Here is a 16,045-nt window from a genome sequence, read left to right on the forward strand (position 1 = left end):
TATTCAGGGGGGCTGGCCTGTGGGCACCCAGAGGGGCTCAGGCCGCCGACCCACACATGCCCCTAGTTCTGAAGGGTCCGGCTGAGTGGCTGGCTTCTGGCCCCTGCCAACCCAGGAAGCTGGAGCCCATGCTGCCTAGCACCCACCGTGTGCCGCCCTCCCCGTGCCCTTCACGGCAACACCAGCTGAGACCCTGCAAGGGGAGTTTGGCCCAGCTGCGGCCAGGGCCAGCCAGTTCTGTGGTGTGGGGAGCCTGGGGGCTCGGGGGGGTGGGTCTGGCTTCTGCGGGCTGGGGGAGGCTTCCACTGAGCCTGGCAGGCAGCCCTTCCTTTCCCTCCCCCTCAGTCAAGAAAGGCAGGGAAAAACGTGTTTTTATAAATAGCTCCAGCCCCAGCTGATTTGTAAATTCAGTGGGTTTTTTGTGTCAATGACATCACCCTCCTCCCCATAGCAACCCCCGACGATATCAAAATTGCCAAGCAACGTTGGAGCAGCTCAGCGCCCCAAACGAGCAGGTCGTTGCCTGAGGATTTAATGGAGAAATCCCAAAGTGAGCCTGGGTGCGTGGTGGAGGAGGGGCGCGCTGCGGCTGGGAAGGAAGCCCGAGGAGCTTGAGGAGCTCACGGTCCAGCCTGCCAGGCAGCCCCGGGCCAGCTGGCGCTCCCCGGCCAAGGCCACGCTCCCTTTGACAGCCCTGCTGTCGACAGCAGATGGGGGAGGGCACTGGCCTGATGTGCCAGGAGCTGGGAGCAGCCATCCAGGTGACTAAGCCGGCCCCCTGGCACTGACTCACCTGCTGGCCCTGAGATTTCTTCCTTCCCTTTCGCATCTGATTATTTTGGGAGCTGGAAACTCCGAGCTGCACCTGGGTCCCACCCCTTCTAGTTCTCCCCTCTCTACCTTGGGCTCCGAGGAAGATGGGACCTATCAGGAATCGGCTGCCACCCCCTAAGGATATGGAGGATGCTGTGGGGGCCCGAGGTTCCAGGAGAGAGATGCTGGCCGGCCAAGTGCAATAGCAGATATGGTGATCGGGCTGCCGTGTCCTCTGGACGTGTCAGGAGAGAAGGGGAGAGCGATCTGTGCTAACTGGAGTCCTCCCGGGCTGGCTTTGAACTCCCCTCCCGCAGGATACTGCTGCACATGAGTGGCTTCTAGGGTCAGAGTGGCATTCGGAGAGCAAGGCTGGATTGGCTTAGGCTGGCCTGGGCAGGTAGGTGGCTCCGTGCTGGGTGTGGCCCCACGTGTGTGTGTGTGTGTGTGTGTGTGTGTGTGTGAGCATGCCCCCCCCCCCCCGAGGACAGAGGGCTGGGGACTGGGGACTTGGCAGCAGTTCATCCTAACTGATGCTGGGCCCACCCAGGCTCTGAGCTGGGCGCTGCAGAGAAGGGACACCAGGCACCCCGCCTCAACGGGGTGAGGAGCAGCTCCAGCTCAGACAGGCCCAGGCCCTCTCTGAGCCCACAGGACAGAGAGACGGGAGGAATTCGAAGTAGGGAATGGTCCAGAGGGGTAGGCCAAGGACGGAAGCCAACCTTGGGGTGGGGGGGCCAGACAGGGCCTCAGCTGTTCCCTCTTCTGACAGCCCCAGGGAACTAAGGAGACAGCCTCCTACCTAGAAATTGTGTCATTCGACCGTGTCGTGTCCTCTGCCCAGCCCACAGGACGCACTCCCCCGAGCGGGGTGCGGGTCGGGACATGGCTTTCCCATACTCAGGCCCCAGCTGGGGGCCACTGCCCGGCCCGGGGCCCAGGCCAGACCCCGCAGCCCCCCAGTGCCCACGGAGCATGCTCCAGTGTGTCAGGCAGAGGGGCGTGGGCCGCCTCCCCCGTGTAGCTGGCAGCCTCCCGGGCACACCGGTGAGTAAGCTGCCGGGGGGAGGAAGGCTGTGTGCCCACAGAGGCAGGACACCAACCAGGAGCCTTCAGGAGAAGCGGTTCCACGAGCAAAGCACTGAGGTTGTCTTCTTTTCCTTTTTCTCTTTTTCTGCCTGAAGGGAGTGCCTCTTCCTGGGCTAGAGACAAGCACCGGCCTGCAGTGAGGAGCTCAAGGCCCTACGGCCCCCTGAGGAGTGGCCGCGGTAAGGTCCCTGCAGCCCGAGGTGGATTCAGGCTCCCCAGGCGGGGCTGTGGGTGGGGGGCAAGCGTCAAGACTGCCCACCGCCCAGGACAGTGGCAGAGGCTGCGGGTTTCTAGGAGAAGGAGCCCCCACACCCCACCTGACCTGCCGCTGCTTTTCCAGGTTGATTTTGAAACAGCCCCGTGCAAGCTGGCTTCTGGCTTCCTGGCCGGAGGAAGAAATGCTTGTTTCTGCTCTTCCTGCCTTTACCTCCCCCTCCTGCCGGGCCAAGCTGGTGTGGTGCCACCGGGACGCCCCTCAGGGAGGCCCCTCTCACCCCACCACCTCTGGGACATTCCGCTCAACTACTCATCCCACAAATATTTATGGAGCAGTACTGGGACCCGGCTCCCAGTCACGCCCTGATGCAGAGTTTGACCTGGCAGAGATTCTGACTCTGAAACTTGGCATCAGGTCAGGTTTGGGGGGGAGGGGGCTTCCTGGCTAGGCACCATCCCTTCTCACAGGACTCAGCCTCCCCACTTCTGCTGTAGGGTTAAGGACCTGGTTGGTTCCAGGGGGTCACACCCACTGAGCTTGGGGTTTAAAGTGCTTGGGGACGCTTGCCCCCCACCCACAGCCCCCACCGAGAAGCCAGACAAATCAGGGTACAGTTTGTTCTTTCCCTGGTGTCACAGAGCAAGGTTGGAGGATCCTGCTTGGGGGTCTTTCCCTGAGCTGGTTTTGGTGGGAACAGGGTTCCAGGAGTAGAGGATGGACTTGGGGCTGCCCGAGAGCCCCACAGAAGCTCATCTAGCTAGGAATAAGGCCTTTGGGCCAATCAAGTGGTCCCCTCTGCAGCTTAGGAGTGCCAAACCTGGGAACCGTACTGACAGGCATGCCTAACCAGGAGGGGCTTGGCACTAGGAGCAAGGCTTCTGGAAACACCTGACTAGGGTGAAAAGCTCTGCACACCTGAGAATGGGCACAAGGTGGAGTGTGGGGGCCACACAGGCCTTTCAGTCCCTTCCAAAGACAGACTGATTCTTTGTGAGCTGAGCTCTCTGGGATGTACCAGGCACAGGGAAAGGGCAGGCCGGTCTGGGGTCTCTAGCCACAGCAAAGCTCACTCAGCACAATTCCCAAGGATGACCAAGAACGCCCTCAGTCCTGGAGGAGCACATGGGACTGGAGTCCAGATGAACTATATGTCTCCCATGCAATTAATCTCTATACCTGGCTCCAGTATGAGGAAAATGACCCAGCTGTGGGGACATTTGCCTCCTTGCAAAAGGTGACTCCAAGCCTAGGGGTCTCCCACGGGTGCAGAGCTGAGCAGCTGTTGGTACCCACCTGGGGGCAGAGTGGCAGAGGTTATGGAGTGCCGGACAAAGAGCAGACCGGCTGCCTGGGTGAGGAGGAAGCGGAGAATAGAGGGCAGGGCATAGGGGGCCTAAGGGGCGGGCAGGAGGAGAAAAGTTTGCCGGGCTTTTAAGAGGGCTCAGGGAGGGCTCTGGATGGCTGGCTTTCTTATATCTGCCCACCTCTGTGGGAGGGGGGGCTGGGCAGGAAAGAGGTGGAGACACTAGGACACTGTGCTCCTTACCCAAACAGTCCCAGAGATGCCTCTTTTTTTTTTAGATTTTATTTGAGAGAGAGAGAGAGAGAGAGCACACACGAGCCCGGGGAGGGGCTGAGGGAGAGGGAGAAGCAAATTCCCGCAGAGCAGGGAGCCCGATGCGGGACTCGATCCCAGGACCCTGGGATCATGACCTGAGCTGAAGGCAGACGCTTAACGACTGAGCCACCCAGGCGCCCCCAGAGTTGCTTCTAACACACTGTGTCCTGGGTGCACTGTCCTGTGGCCTGAAGCAGAGCCCTTCCCGTAGGATACCCTCCACACAGGATTGAGGACTGACTTGGGCAGTAGGAAGGTTGCTAGCAAACCTCATAAACAGGCGTAGCCAACAGGTTGGAATGAAGCATGGAAAATGGAAGCTTTGGAGGTGGAAAGAGCTCTCCACTTCCTGAAGCTGAGCTGGCCCTGCTGCCCCAGGGGAGCACGCTGACTGGATGCTGCCCCCTTCCGAGCTCTGCCTGAGGGCCCACTCAGGGCTAAGGTGAGACGCGAGATGTGAGATAAAGGGGGAGCTTGACTTGTCTGTTCTTGGCAAGACGTGGGTTCAAGGCAGGACGTGGAGATGGCAATTGGCACCTGGTCCTGGCTCACTGGCTTGCAGGGAACAGAGCTGCCTGACTACTAAGTACAAAACACAGGTGGCGGGGACAGGGAGGGAGGGAAAGTGCTGATAAAGGAAGGACCAAGCCCTTCTCCTGGGGAGCTAATAGCTCTTCAACAGAGGAGTGGAAAGGGAAGCTGAGCTTGGAGCCCACCCCACCAGAAACCAGCTGAGCTACAGAGCCTTGATTGGCCACAGGGTGGTGGCATTCTTTTGCCCACCCTGGGCCCCAGACTCGTGGCTGAAGCTGTCAGGCATGACCCATCCAGCCCAGATAATTTCTAAATTTCGACCAACACTGGGAGATGGATCTTAACATAGAACTTAACAAAGATGGGCAAAAACAGATTTGTTGAGAATGGAAGGCAACGGAAGAAGCAGTTTGAACAGCAGTGGGCAGAGGATGCGTGCTCAAGGAGATATACAAATGCAAGAGGGAGAACGCTGGGAAGCAATGTGGTACCAACTCCAGTTTTTCCTGAATAGCAAATTGTCTGTCACTGAGTTTCTCTAAGGAATGACTTGAGTCTGTGGAGAGTTTCCTTGTCCATCTGGGGTCTAGTTTCAGGTCCTGAGGACTTAAAACAGGCATTAGATAGTGAAGGAATCAAGAGGCCTGGTCCCCTCTTTGAGTCTAGAATTTTGTCACATGGGGGCCCTGACTCGTTGAGGAACTATGTACTCATGAGCCCCATCTGAAGCACAAACTTGGAGGGGCTGCACGCAAGGGGCCAGACCGGAGACCAGAGGGGACTTCTTGATCACTCTGACAAGTGACTTAGAAATGCCCAGGAACCGTAAGGTGCAGATTCAGAGACTTTATGCTTTTTCTGCCAAAGTTATCTGTTCTATGGATTTGGGAAAGGTAATCCCAGGTTCTGTTCACCTAAAAGAACAAGAACAAAGTATGTCCCAGAACATGACACACTTTCATATGCTGGGGGGAATTCGCATGCAAAAAATGGGTTCTGCGTCCCCCAAAACTGCATGTAGCACCATTAGCCCCAGCAAAGGAACATCCATGCTGGCCAGCGTTTTCTATAAAACCTCATTATAAGGCAGTACAGAGACCCAGGTCTTTACAGAGGGAAGACAATGATGGGGTTTTTTTTGGAACATCTGTGGGTTTTTCTGTGGCAACCTTTTCCCCTCGAAGTGCTGCCTCTGTCAGGAAATGCAGGCGTTGTTCTGCTTGGCTCTGGTTTGCCCAAGTGTTAGAGCACTCAGGCCCGGGGCCACTGGCTAAGTGGGTGGAGGCAGATCTGTGTTCTCTTGCACACTCAGGCTGATCAGGACGTGGAGAGGGGGACCTCTGGGTGGTGGGGGAAGCAGGTCCCAAAAGCTCAGGTCAGGTAGTGAGTTGTTCTGCTCTCTGATTCCAGTGCAGGGACCCAGCCCAGTCTGCTACACACACACACACACACACACACACACACACACACACACACACACACACACACACACACACACACACACACACACGTAGTGAGTTGTTCTGCTCTCTGATTCCAGTGCAGGGACCCAGCCCAGTCTGCTACACACACACACACACACACACACACACACACACACACACACACACACACACACACACACACACACACGTAGTGAGTTGTTCTGCTCTCTGATTCCAGTGCAGGGACCCAGCCCAGTCTGCTACACACACACACACACACACACACACACACACACACACACACGTAGTGAGTTGTTCTGCTCTCTGATTCCAGTGCAGGGACCCAGCCCAGTCTGCTACACACACACACACACACACACACACACACACACACACACACACACACACACCCGCCCCGCGGCAAATAGCAACCAGCTATTTTTTTTTTTACTTTACTCAAGGTAAGTAAAGGTGCTGCTTGCCGGCCTGCCCCAGCTCCTATAGGCTGCAGGAGCAGCAGCAGGGTTAAAACTGGGAGGACTGGTTCTCTGCTTCAGCTTCCTGGCCTGGAGCCTCCAGCCTCCATTTTCTTTCTTTTAATTTCAGATGAGGAATTGCACAGGAAGGCATGGTGGGGGGGGAGGTGGGGGACCATTTATTCCACAGCCTCACGGGCATCCAGAGTGCAGTCCGGGGTCAGTGAGGTGCGGTGCAGAGGAGGAAAGGACTGCCCCCGAAAGAAGCTCACCATCTTGGACGGCTGTAGCACATTCAAGCCAAAAGGAGTCCCTAAGAATGTTTAATCAAGCCCTATAATTGTATGGAGGGAAGCAGAGGCCCAGAGAAGGAAAGTGGGTCCTGAGATCACACAGCTAACTGGTGGCAAAGCCTTGGTTTCAGGCCTTGGGGGTCCCTACCTCCCAGTGCTGTACTCCCTCACTACCCAGGCTGCCTTTCTGTCAGCAGCAGCATCAAAGGTGACCCCCAAGCAGGGGCAAGCAAAACCTGATGGCTTGAGGACACAGCCTGGCCCAATACACTAAGAACCAGACAGGCCCTGATGCTCATCTGCCCCTCCTGCCTTAATAGGGGGCTGGCCCTGCCACACCCACCACCCCAGTCCCTCCCCACCCCTGCATCTTGCTCAGCATGCAGCCCCAGCTCAGCCCAAGTTCATTCCCCAGTGCCCCCCAAGGAGAGGCTTTGCCCCGCCCCGCCCCCGCCTTGGGATACTCTCTGATAAACAGATCCGGCTAATTCGTAAATGGATTGATTTAAGTTTTGTAAATGGATGGATTTAAGTTTCGTAAATGGATTGATTTAAGTTCTCCTTGTCCCAGAAAGCATTTTACCTTTTAACCATAAGGCTGGCGGCGTCTGAAGCCAGAGAAGAAAGTAATGATGAAGCTATCTAGGAATGAAAGAGTGATTCTGGGGCAGAAGTGAGAGGAGGCACACAGGAGACCCTTTATTTCTGGTGGTTTTTTCACCGGTATATACTCTGAGCCCAGGCAGGAAATTAAATGTCCAACGGCTACCACCAGAGTTTAGGTCCCAGAAGCAGGAGGCCTGCCGCCTGTCATCTGTCAGCCTGTCACCAGGCCCAAGCTGGACAAGAAGACTTTTATGTTCCACTATAGTGGGTCTTGCTGGAAGATGGTATGTTTGGGATTCAGATATGTGGGGTCCCATACACTGGGGAGGGACGAAGCCAGGCCCAGAGGCAAGAAGGCAAGGCCAGGAGTGAGCGCGCATGCAGAGCTCCCGTGGAGGACAGGACGATCAGACAGGAAGAGCTGGCCCCACACGGTCCATCATCCCGGCAAAGGCCATTGTGCCAGCCACTGGAGAGGACCCCTGCCATGTCCGTGTTCACATAAAGTTCCCACAGGCACCATCCCTGGGGTAGTCAAGGCGTGGGCCAGAGGCTAAGGAAGGAAAGCCCCCACGATCGGATGGCAGTAGCTGCCTGGGCCCCTGCAGACCCCTCTAAAGAGGAGCCAGCCCAGCCAAGTGGCAGTTAGACAGGCCGTGCCTTCCAACACCGACCCGGGGCAGATGCAGAAGGCAGAGTTCGGGGAGTACTATAGCCAGAATCAATGCTCCCAAGAGGCCACAGCCCAGAGTGTGTGAACTTTGTGCATTTAGAGCTAAGGTTTTGCCCCCCAGAGGGTTGTGGACCAGGCTTGGGCAACCAACAGCATGTTTCCTCAGACTCCTCCCTTCCCTGGGGCTCTGGTGTGGACCCTCACTGGGTCAGGCACAAGCCTTCTGCTCCCCCCACTCACCTGTCCTTCCCGAAAGCCAGGCCCTGACCCAGCCTTAGACCAGGGACAACTGCGAGAGGCTCAGAAGAGAGAGGAAAGGACAGTGAAGGGTTTCCATTCAAGCAGCTTCCAGCTGTTAGTTCTGCCAGCAAAAATGCCAGCCAGAGAGCGAAACTGCCAGCAACAGACGTTTGGATGGAACTTTGGAGCCCATTAAGAGCCAGGGCTGCAAAACGATCACAGTGAGAAGATGTTAAGTGAACTCATCATGTCTCTAAAATGAGTGTCCTTGGCACGTAGGTGGCCCTTTCTGTTTCCAGTCCTCCCCAGGGTAGCTCCTACCCCCATGAAACTGGGAAGGGTACCACAGCCAGCTCCATCCCTGCTTCGGTCCCTTGAGGCGGGTGGACAGTGGCCCCTCCATCTGAGAGCTTATCCACATCACCAGGTCAGGCAAGCTCAGCCTCCAGTGTCAGTTTGCATTTGGGGAGGACAGGCTTCTGTATTCCCAGTGGCATAGAAAATCTAGTACAGATGCAGAACTTGAGAAAAAGGCAGGCAGAGAGAGGCTGGAGGCTTCTGGGTATGGTTCACCTCCGCTAAGGTTCAGGATGGCACAAGGACACATCTGTCCAGCCGCTGGGCAGGTGAGTCCCATAGGCTTTTCCCAAACACCTAACTGGGCCCAGGCAGGGCTGCCACCTGGGGGTAGGGTTCTCTCTCTCTCTCTGTAGTGGATAGAGCGATTGGGTTGACCTAGTAGCAAGTTCTCCTGGAAGAACCTTGGAATTCTGCCCCTGCAGCACCACACTGGGCTCTATGGCTCCCTGTAGCAGCTGTGTGCATGCATGGCAAGGGGGAGGGGAGATTCCGCCTGGCTTCAGCAGCTATGAGGGTGAAGGTCAAGAACCCCTCTCACCCTGTCTGGGGGTGCAGGTCCTCGGGACTCCAGTACCCCCATGCTTTAGCCTTGTCATTCCATCCCCTTCCTAAGAGAGAGGGATGCTGTTTCCCCTGTTATACACATCAAGAAACTGAGACTAAGACATGTTGGAAGCCTAAAGAGACACAGGGCTCCAATCCTGCAAGAACCCATGGTCTCTGCAGCAAGACCCTCTACCTCTCTCCTGCCTAAGGGCCCCTCCATTCATACTCCCAGACCATCAGAGGTTTGCTCCTGCCTCTCAGGCCCATCAGCAGAAACAGATGGGTGGTCCTATCAGGTGAGGGGCACTGGCCCAGGCTGCCCCACGAGCAGGAAGGGACAGGTATTGGGCACCCCAGAGGAGACGGAGAGGAAGGGGTCTTTTCCCAAGTGTGCTTCTCTCTTGGGGCTGAGGGCTGCAGGGTGAGTGTGCAGCTACCCTTCCTGGGGCCCGGGCTCCAGGCTCCAGGAGCTCCTCCAGCCAAGTAGCAAGCAGGTGTGCCAGTGCCCACTGGCCCAGCCAGTGCTGCATGTGGGCCCAAGAACACCAGGCCTCGTCTGGGTCTGTGAGGGACAGAGGGCTTGATGCAGGGACTTCAAGCAGGGTGCTGGTTCATGACAGGAAATCTAGCACCTGGCTCCTAGCCAGGGGACTCAGTGACAGGGTGGAAGAAACTGAGGCCCCCTCTGCCCCACATACCTACTGCCACGTGGGGGTCCTCATGCCCTTCTCAGAAATGGGGGAGGGATATTCTCCACATACACTCTGTGTCACGTGACTCACCCTTCCCAGGTGGTGGTCAGAGTTGGCAAGGAGGCCAATGTTCCCCCCAAACTGTTCCCTGGGACTTGACCCCACATGGTCAGGTCATACTCAACAGTCTTTGGAACCAGGGACCTCTAAGCAGCCCAGATAAGAGAACAAACCGGGGGCAGATACACTTGGGTTGAAATTATGGCTCCGCCGCTCAGTGACTACAAGACCTTGAGCTAGTTCCTTAACCACTCGGCCTGTTTCCTCTCGCCTGTGAAGTGAGAATATAATAGTACAGTGCTTCTGTGCTGGGGCTGTTGTGAAGACTTGAGTGAGACAGGTGTAAATCTTCACCACCTGGCAGGCATTGCTATTTCTATTACTAGAGGAGGGCAGAGGCACCCAGAGGAAGGAGCCCTGGAAGGAGTAAGTGAGCCTGTCAGCAGTTTTCTTGATCCCCAGGAAGCTTCTCGAGTCACGGAGCAGAAAGGTACAGGGAAAGGATAATGTGTTTTTGTTTCTAAACCACAAGCAGATCTGTATCTTTCTTCTTTGGCCCTAACCTGGGCTCTCAGCCCTGGCTGTAGGTGCAGATGTTCCAACAGGCCCCAAGAGCCAAAGGCTAAGAGAGAGCTTGCTGGGCAGCACCCGCCCTGCTCCATGGGGCTGCCCCGCTGCCCTCTCAGACAGCTCTGCTGGCCAGTGCCCCGGAACTGGAGGAGCTCCAACGGCATTGCCCAGGGTGAAATGTCAGTTGTCAGTGTCCCTGTACAGAGCTCCTGTCCGCTCCGTAGAATGGCAGTGCACGGACAAGCAGGAAGCCTGGGCCAGCCACCAGGGCTCTTCAAATAAGGCTGTGCCTGGTCCCTTTCCCCATGCTCAGCACTGCAACCTGGGAACAGGGCCAGAGGGAGGCACATGGCTGCTGGAGGAGACACTGTCCCCCAGACTATTCCTGCCACTGCCTGGGAAAGGCTGAGTCAGGCGTCGATCAGAGGAGGATGGGGGGTGTGGGGGGTGGGGGAGTTAATCACTCAGGACCCATTCTGCACATCCCAATTGTCCCATTTTGCAGAGGGTCATCCAACCCAGTGCAGCAGACCCACCTGTAGACGGGACTGGAAGTGCAGAAAGTTGAGGTTGGGATAGGCCCAAGAGGTCCCCTAGTCTTGTCTAGTATCCAGGATGGGAACTTTTTCTCTAGCATATCTACTGATAGTTATCTGGGTTCTTGAATACCTACAGAGATGCGGGATTCATTACCTTCCAGGTCAGTTATATTGGGGAGTCTCTGCCACTCTTGAGGCCCCAAACCCCATCTCTGCTCCCAAAGGACCCCAGGGTTTCCTAGACTCACTCCTACAGGGTGAGGATGGGACTTGACTAGTAGCCTTTCTGGGACACCCAAGCCTGGATTCAAACCAAATTAAATACCAGTTCAACTGTGATAATATTAATGATCAGTCATGCTTTATCATAGTTCAACAGTTCAAAAGCACTGCTTGGAGCTCTGGTTTTGGTATATAAGTTATTTGTATTTTTTGTAAGTTATTTGTATTAAAAGAAAATAATTCATGTGTGCATTTGTTGAGTCAGTAAAAAATAATTTAGGGTGTTGATTCTAGGTTCAACAACGTCATGCCATTCCTTCTAGCTTAGTTCCTGGTTCATCTCAAATCCTCAACAACCAGTTTCCCGAACCCTCCCACCCAGCACAACCTGCTTCCGGTAGCCAGTTTTCAGCCAGTGTTCCCACATGGCTAGGTACCTACTCTGTAGGGAAAACTGCCCCCTCCCTGCCACATGGCCCCCCTCAGCCTAGGCTCAGCAGGCAGCTTCCTGAGGGGCCACAGGAGGTCAGGGGTTGGCTCATGGGGTCAGGCCTCAGTGTTGCCCTGTCAGAGGAAAGAGAAGGAATCTTCTTGGGAAAGACACAAAGAGGAGGAGGGGAGGAAAGGAGCAGAGACTAAATGTAAGTATGAGTGCACAGAGGAGGGCGGCGGGGGTCCTGCAGTTAGCTGCCCAGCTTCCACACACTAACCCAGGGCTCACCAGGGACAGCATCTCCACCACATACCTTCCGTAGGGGTGGGGGGGCTGTGGTGTAGCCAGACAGGCTGCAGGTGTTCGGGGCTGGCGAATTCCCACTAGCCACCTTAGCTGGGCTTGGCAGGTGCCTACAGTAAATCATGCATAAGCAATAGAGCACATATGCAAATGCTTTATCTAGAAATTGCATTGATAGATCTAAAGAATCAGTGAATAAAGATGAGACATGGCAATAGCGAACTCAATAAGGAAAGTCTGAGGCACCCAACAGTGACAAAAATTCCAGCATTGTCCTCAGTCCCCTCTGTGACATTAGCAGCCATCCAGCCACTGCTTGGGGCAGCCACTCCAGGTCTAGATATACTGAATTTCCAAGCCAGAATCCCCCCAGCACTCCGTAGGATACAGCCCTCTCTGGGGGCCCAAGCCCAGGACAGCAAGGGTCTGCTCACTTCCTTGTTTAGGGAAGAGACAGACTGGTAGCCCTGCCTCTCCCCTACAACATAGCTACCCTCTAATTCAAAAGAAGCATGGTAAAGGGCAGCCAGGAGGGAGCCACCACTCTGAATGGCCATCCCGCTCCTAGGCCAGGGCACTGCTGGGGATAACCAGGAGATGCCAGCTCTGGAACCAGGCCCATTCCCTGGGAGTGCAGGCGCCCGGAAGGTCCCCCGGGGGGGGGGGGGGGGAATCTTGAGGCAGAAGTTCTCAGAACTGGGCCGGGTCTGACAAGGGAATTGGAATCTCTTTAAATCTTGGCTTTCCTGCCGGCGTATGGGAACTACCTCAAAACAGTCTTAGGGCCTTGTCCAGATGGGACAGACAGGCCAAGATGCCAGGTTTGGGGACTGCGGCTGAGACTCCGCAGCGTATGTGGGTGGGTGCACTCGCCCCGCTGCACCTCTGGTATCCGGGAGGAGTCGGCCCGCGGCCTCCAGATGTGCATCTGCAATGCAAATTAATGAGTTAATTACACCGCGAGGCGCTCAGCCGATAATCCAGGTCAGGCCCCTGCGCGGCCGTCCAGGGGCCACGGGGCCACCGGCAGGTCGCAGGGGGCCCGCCCCGGATCAGGGCCCCAAAGCGAAGGGCCGACCAGAGCTGGAGCCGAGTGATTAGGGGAAAAGGGTTGAGCAGGGGGGACGCCCCTAGGGCGAAGAGCCTCCCGGCCGCGGCCCCGGCACCCCTCGGCGACTTTTCCCGGGCTTTGTGTTCGCCCTGTCCTACCTGAGGCCACACCCTGAAATCAAACTCGCGGCCAGGTGAAGCCTGCGCTGCGCAAACAAGTACGCGCGGCCTCTCTTCGCCGTTCCCGGCGCTGAGGTCCCTCCCGCGGAGGGCGGGCCCCGCTCCCGCGGCCTCCCAGAGCTCTCCAGGGACTTCCCGCTGGGCAGGTGGGTGCCCCGGCCACCCCGGGGGGCCGGCGACCCCTCCCCGGGCGGGGGCCGGGACGCGGGAACAGGACTCCCGCCCGCGCGGCCCCCTTTCCCCGGGTTTTCCGTCCCCAAAGTTCGGGGCTGGCCGGCGGCCCGTGCACCCAGGAGCGGCCGTGGGGAGGGCGCGGGGCGGAGGGGCCCCGAGCGCCGCGGGGACCGACAGCCGGCGCAGCCGGGAGCGGACCGACCTCCGCGTGTGCGCCGCCGCTTCCGGCCGGGCGGCTGGGGCGCCTGGGGCGCCTGAGGCGCGGGGTCGGGGGATTCGCGTCCCAGGGGGCGCCCCACTCGGGCCTGCGAGGTGGGGCCGGTGGCCGCGCTGAGTCGGAGCGCGGTGGGGTGGGGGGGACAGGGGCCCGAAGCGGTGCTGAGCCCACCGCCCCTCCTCCCCGTGCGCCGTGCGGGGAGCCCGCCACCTCCCCTCGTACCTGAGATGGTGGCTCTGTCGAGAGGCAGGCCTGGGGCGGTTCCGAATGCTCTGGATTCCGGCCAGTCGCAAAATCCACAGAGACACATGCTACATTTGTCACAACGAATTTCTGATCTGTTTCCACCCAGGCCTCGGAGGACTGGCCGGGGAAGGTCCTCAGTCTTCCCCCTCCTCGGTGCCTGAGAGCGCTGCCCACGAAAGGGTGAGGAGTCCGGAGGAAGAGGAGGCGAGGAAGGCGGCCAGGAGGTGAGTGAGGAACCTTCAGCCCCATAAGGTATCCAGGAGCCTTCTCAAGACCTCCTTGAGGGACAGGCTGGAAGGGGCAGTGGGCAGGCAGGTGGCCCTCCTGGGATGTTCTTGGTACTGTTAGGCAGGGGCAGTGGTCCCTTCTAGGTGCCATTTCTCCAAACTTAGTGGATGTGCCTTGTAACTTCCACCAGCCCAGCCCCAGGCAGATGCCCTGCCTGCCCCTGGCCCAGCCTCTGCTGTCATCATGTGTGATGCCTGTCTGGGGCGAGACAGTGTCACCAAGGCTGGTGCACTGAATTCTTGCTTGGGAAAGAAGCTCCCAAACAGGAAGGTCAGTAGCCGGCCCAGTGTCTGTGCTGAGCAGGCCAGGAGGCAGCCCCAGGCAGAGGTGCTGTTCGGCCCATCCCAGCCTGCTAGCTCATTCCCCAGATCTCCAACCTGCTAAAATGGATCCAGCTTTTCCCACACCCGTGGATGATGAGTGGCATCCCATCTGGGATATAGATGCTGCTAGGAACACCAAGGGCTAAGACATGAAGACCTCCTGGGGTGTGGGCTGAGTTTTCTATATCTTGTCCTATTCTGGTGTGTTTTAGCCTCCCCTGACTTGTTTTTCTAGGTCGGAAAAAGAGGAGGGTCAAGTCTATGTCTGTGCTTGGGCCTTTTGGAACTGTTGCAGCATATACTGTAATACTGCGAGTTCTCCTCGGGCCGTGCATAGGACAGTAGCTGAGAACACATTTGGAATCAGAAAGAGCTGGGTTCAAATTCTGACTTTGCCTTCTATTCCTTAAGCAAGTTGTTTTACTTCTCTTCAAACTCAAATATCCTCACCTATAAAACGGGGCAATCAAGCCTGCCTCAGAGGATAGTTGTGAGAAGTCCCGGTGATAAATAATAAATGTCGAACAGCCCCTGTTGTGAGCCATCTCCCCAAGCCTCTAATTATTACTTAGGAAAGGTTAAACTACCCGAGCCCTGAGTTCTCCTGGAGAACTTTGAGAATGGTCTGGCTCTGTGGTAGGAGATTGTGGAGGGGTTAGAGCAAGCCATGGGAATAAAGGCAGAGGGTCCCTGGAGGGCAGGTAGTGAGGTGGCCCGGGGGAAGGGCTATTTCTGGAAGAGGGTCCAGCTTTGGAGGCAGAGACAGAAGCATGTTCTGTATGTGTCACATGGACTCACATGTCCATGGGATACCCTGGACACACTGTGGCCACAGGGCTGCCTCGGGCAGAAGGAGCCTCTGGCTTGAGGCTTCTAGTCCTAGCTCGGCCCTCAGCAGCTGTGTGATCCGGGGCAGGTCATTTGACTTCTCTGGGCGCCAGGCATGTTAGAGAAGCTTAGAGACACTGGGTTTGAATACACTGGGTTCCACATTTACCATCTTAGACAGTCTTTCTCTCTGAGCCTCAGTTTCTTCACCTATAAAGCAGAGCTCATAATACCTAGCTTGTAGGGTTGTGGCTATTAAATGCACTCCAAAGAAGCACCTAGCACAGTGTCTGACACATGCTACGCACTTTATACCCGTATGTGTGCGTATTCCCTTTCTGGTCCCTTCCGTCCTCTCCCCAGCCACCTGTCATCTTTAAGATGCACCCAGTAAAGCAGGTTTGACCCATTTCGCAGTATTGTGAGCATAAAGCGAAGAGGGGAACAACACAGAGACATAGAAAATTAAGAGCTATTAAACATAATCTTTTTTTTTTTTAAGATTTATTTGTTTATTTGACAGAGAGAGAGGGAACACAAGCAGGGGGTGTGGGAGAGGGAGAAGCAGGCCTCCTGCTGAGCAGAGAGCTGATGCAGGGCTCGATCCCAGGACCCATGACCCTGGGATTATGACCTGAGCCGAAGGCAGACGCTTAACCATCTGAGCCACCCAGGCGCCCCAAACATAATCTTTTTGTGTGATTAGGGGCCTTAAGCCTGTGACTAGGGACTCTAGCAGTTCTTTCCCACCAGCCTCTAAGTATTCTGTGATGGGGATTCAGACCTCTGCTGAAAATCGGGGAGAGTGACGAGTACTCGGCCTACAGCCCTTCCAGGAAGGCCTTTTTTACTCTTGCTTTGGCGATAACTCCGAACCCGGGAAAGCCCAACGCTGTGGCTTCTAAGCACAGTGAACAGTGGTCAGAGGGCTGCTCTGGCTTGAGCTGCTGCTGGACCACAGCACTGCATTAGTAGGCCGAGGCGGGCCTGAGTCAATATTGACCTTCCTGGCTGGCCAGCCTGGCTCTTTG

General features: G+C 56.6%; 1 protein-coding gene across 3 annotated transcripts in view; it reads left to right on the plus strand.

Annotated features, from left to right (window-relative positions):
* The first annotated feature begins 467 nt into the window (after positions 1-467).
* PAK6 (p21 (RAC1) activated kinase 6) overlaps positions 468-16,045 on the plus strand; it is a 36,814-nt gene continuing 21,236 nt past the window's right edge. The window contains exons 1-3 of one of the 3 annotated variants that reach the window (XM_027571721.2): positions 468-1,213; positions 1,998-2,081; positions 13,682-13,799. The gene's annotated coding sequence lies outside the window, so the exon portion shown is untranslated. Of the gene's footprint in view, positions 1,214-1,997; positions 2,082-12,604; positions 12,693-12,948; positions 13,085-13,681; positions 13,800-16,045 lie in introns of those variants that run through there. The other 2 variants (XM_027571723.2, XM_027571722.2) reach the window with 2 other exon arrangements.

Source organism: Zalophus californianus, chromosome 6 (genome assembly GCF_009762305.2).
Source record: "Zalophus californianus isolate mZalCal1 chromosome 6, mZalCal1.pri.v2, whole genome shotgun sequence".
Lineage (NCBI taxonomy): Eukaryota > Metazoa > Chordata > Mammalia > Carnivora > Otariidae > Zalophus > Zalophus californianus.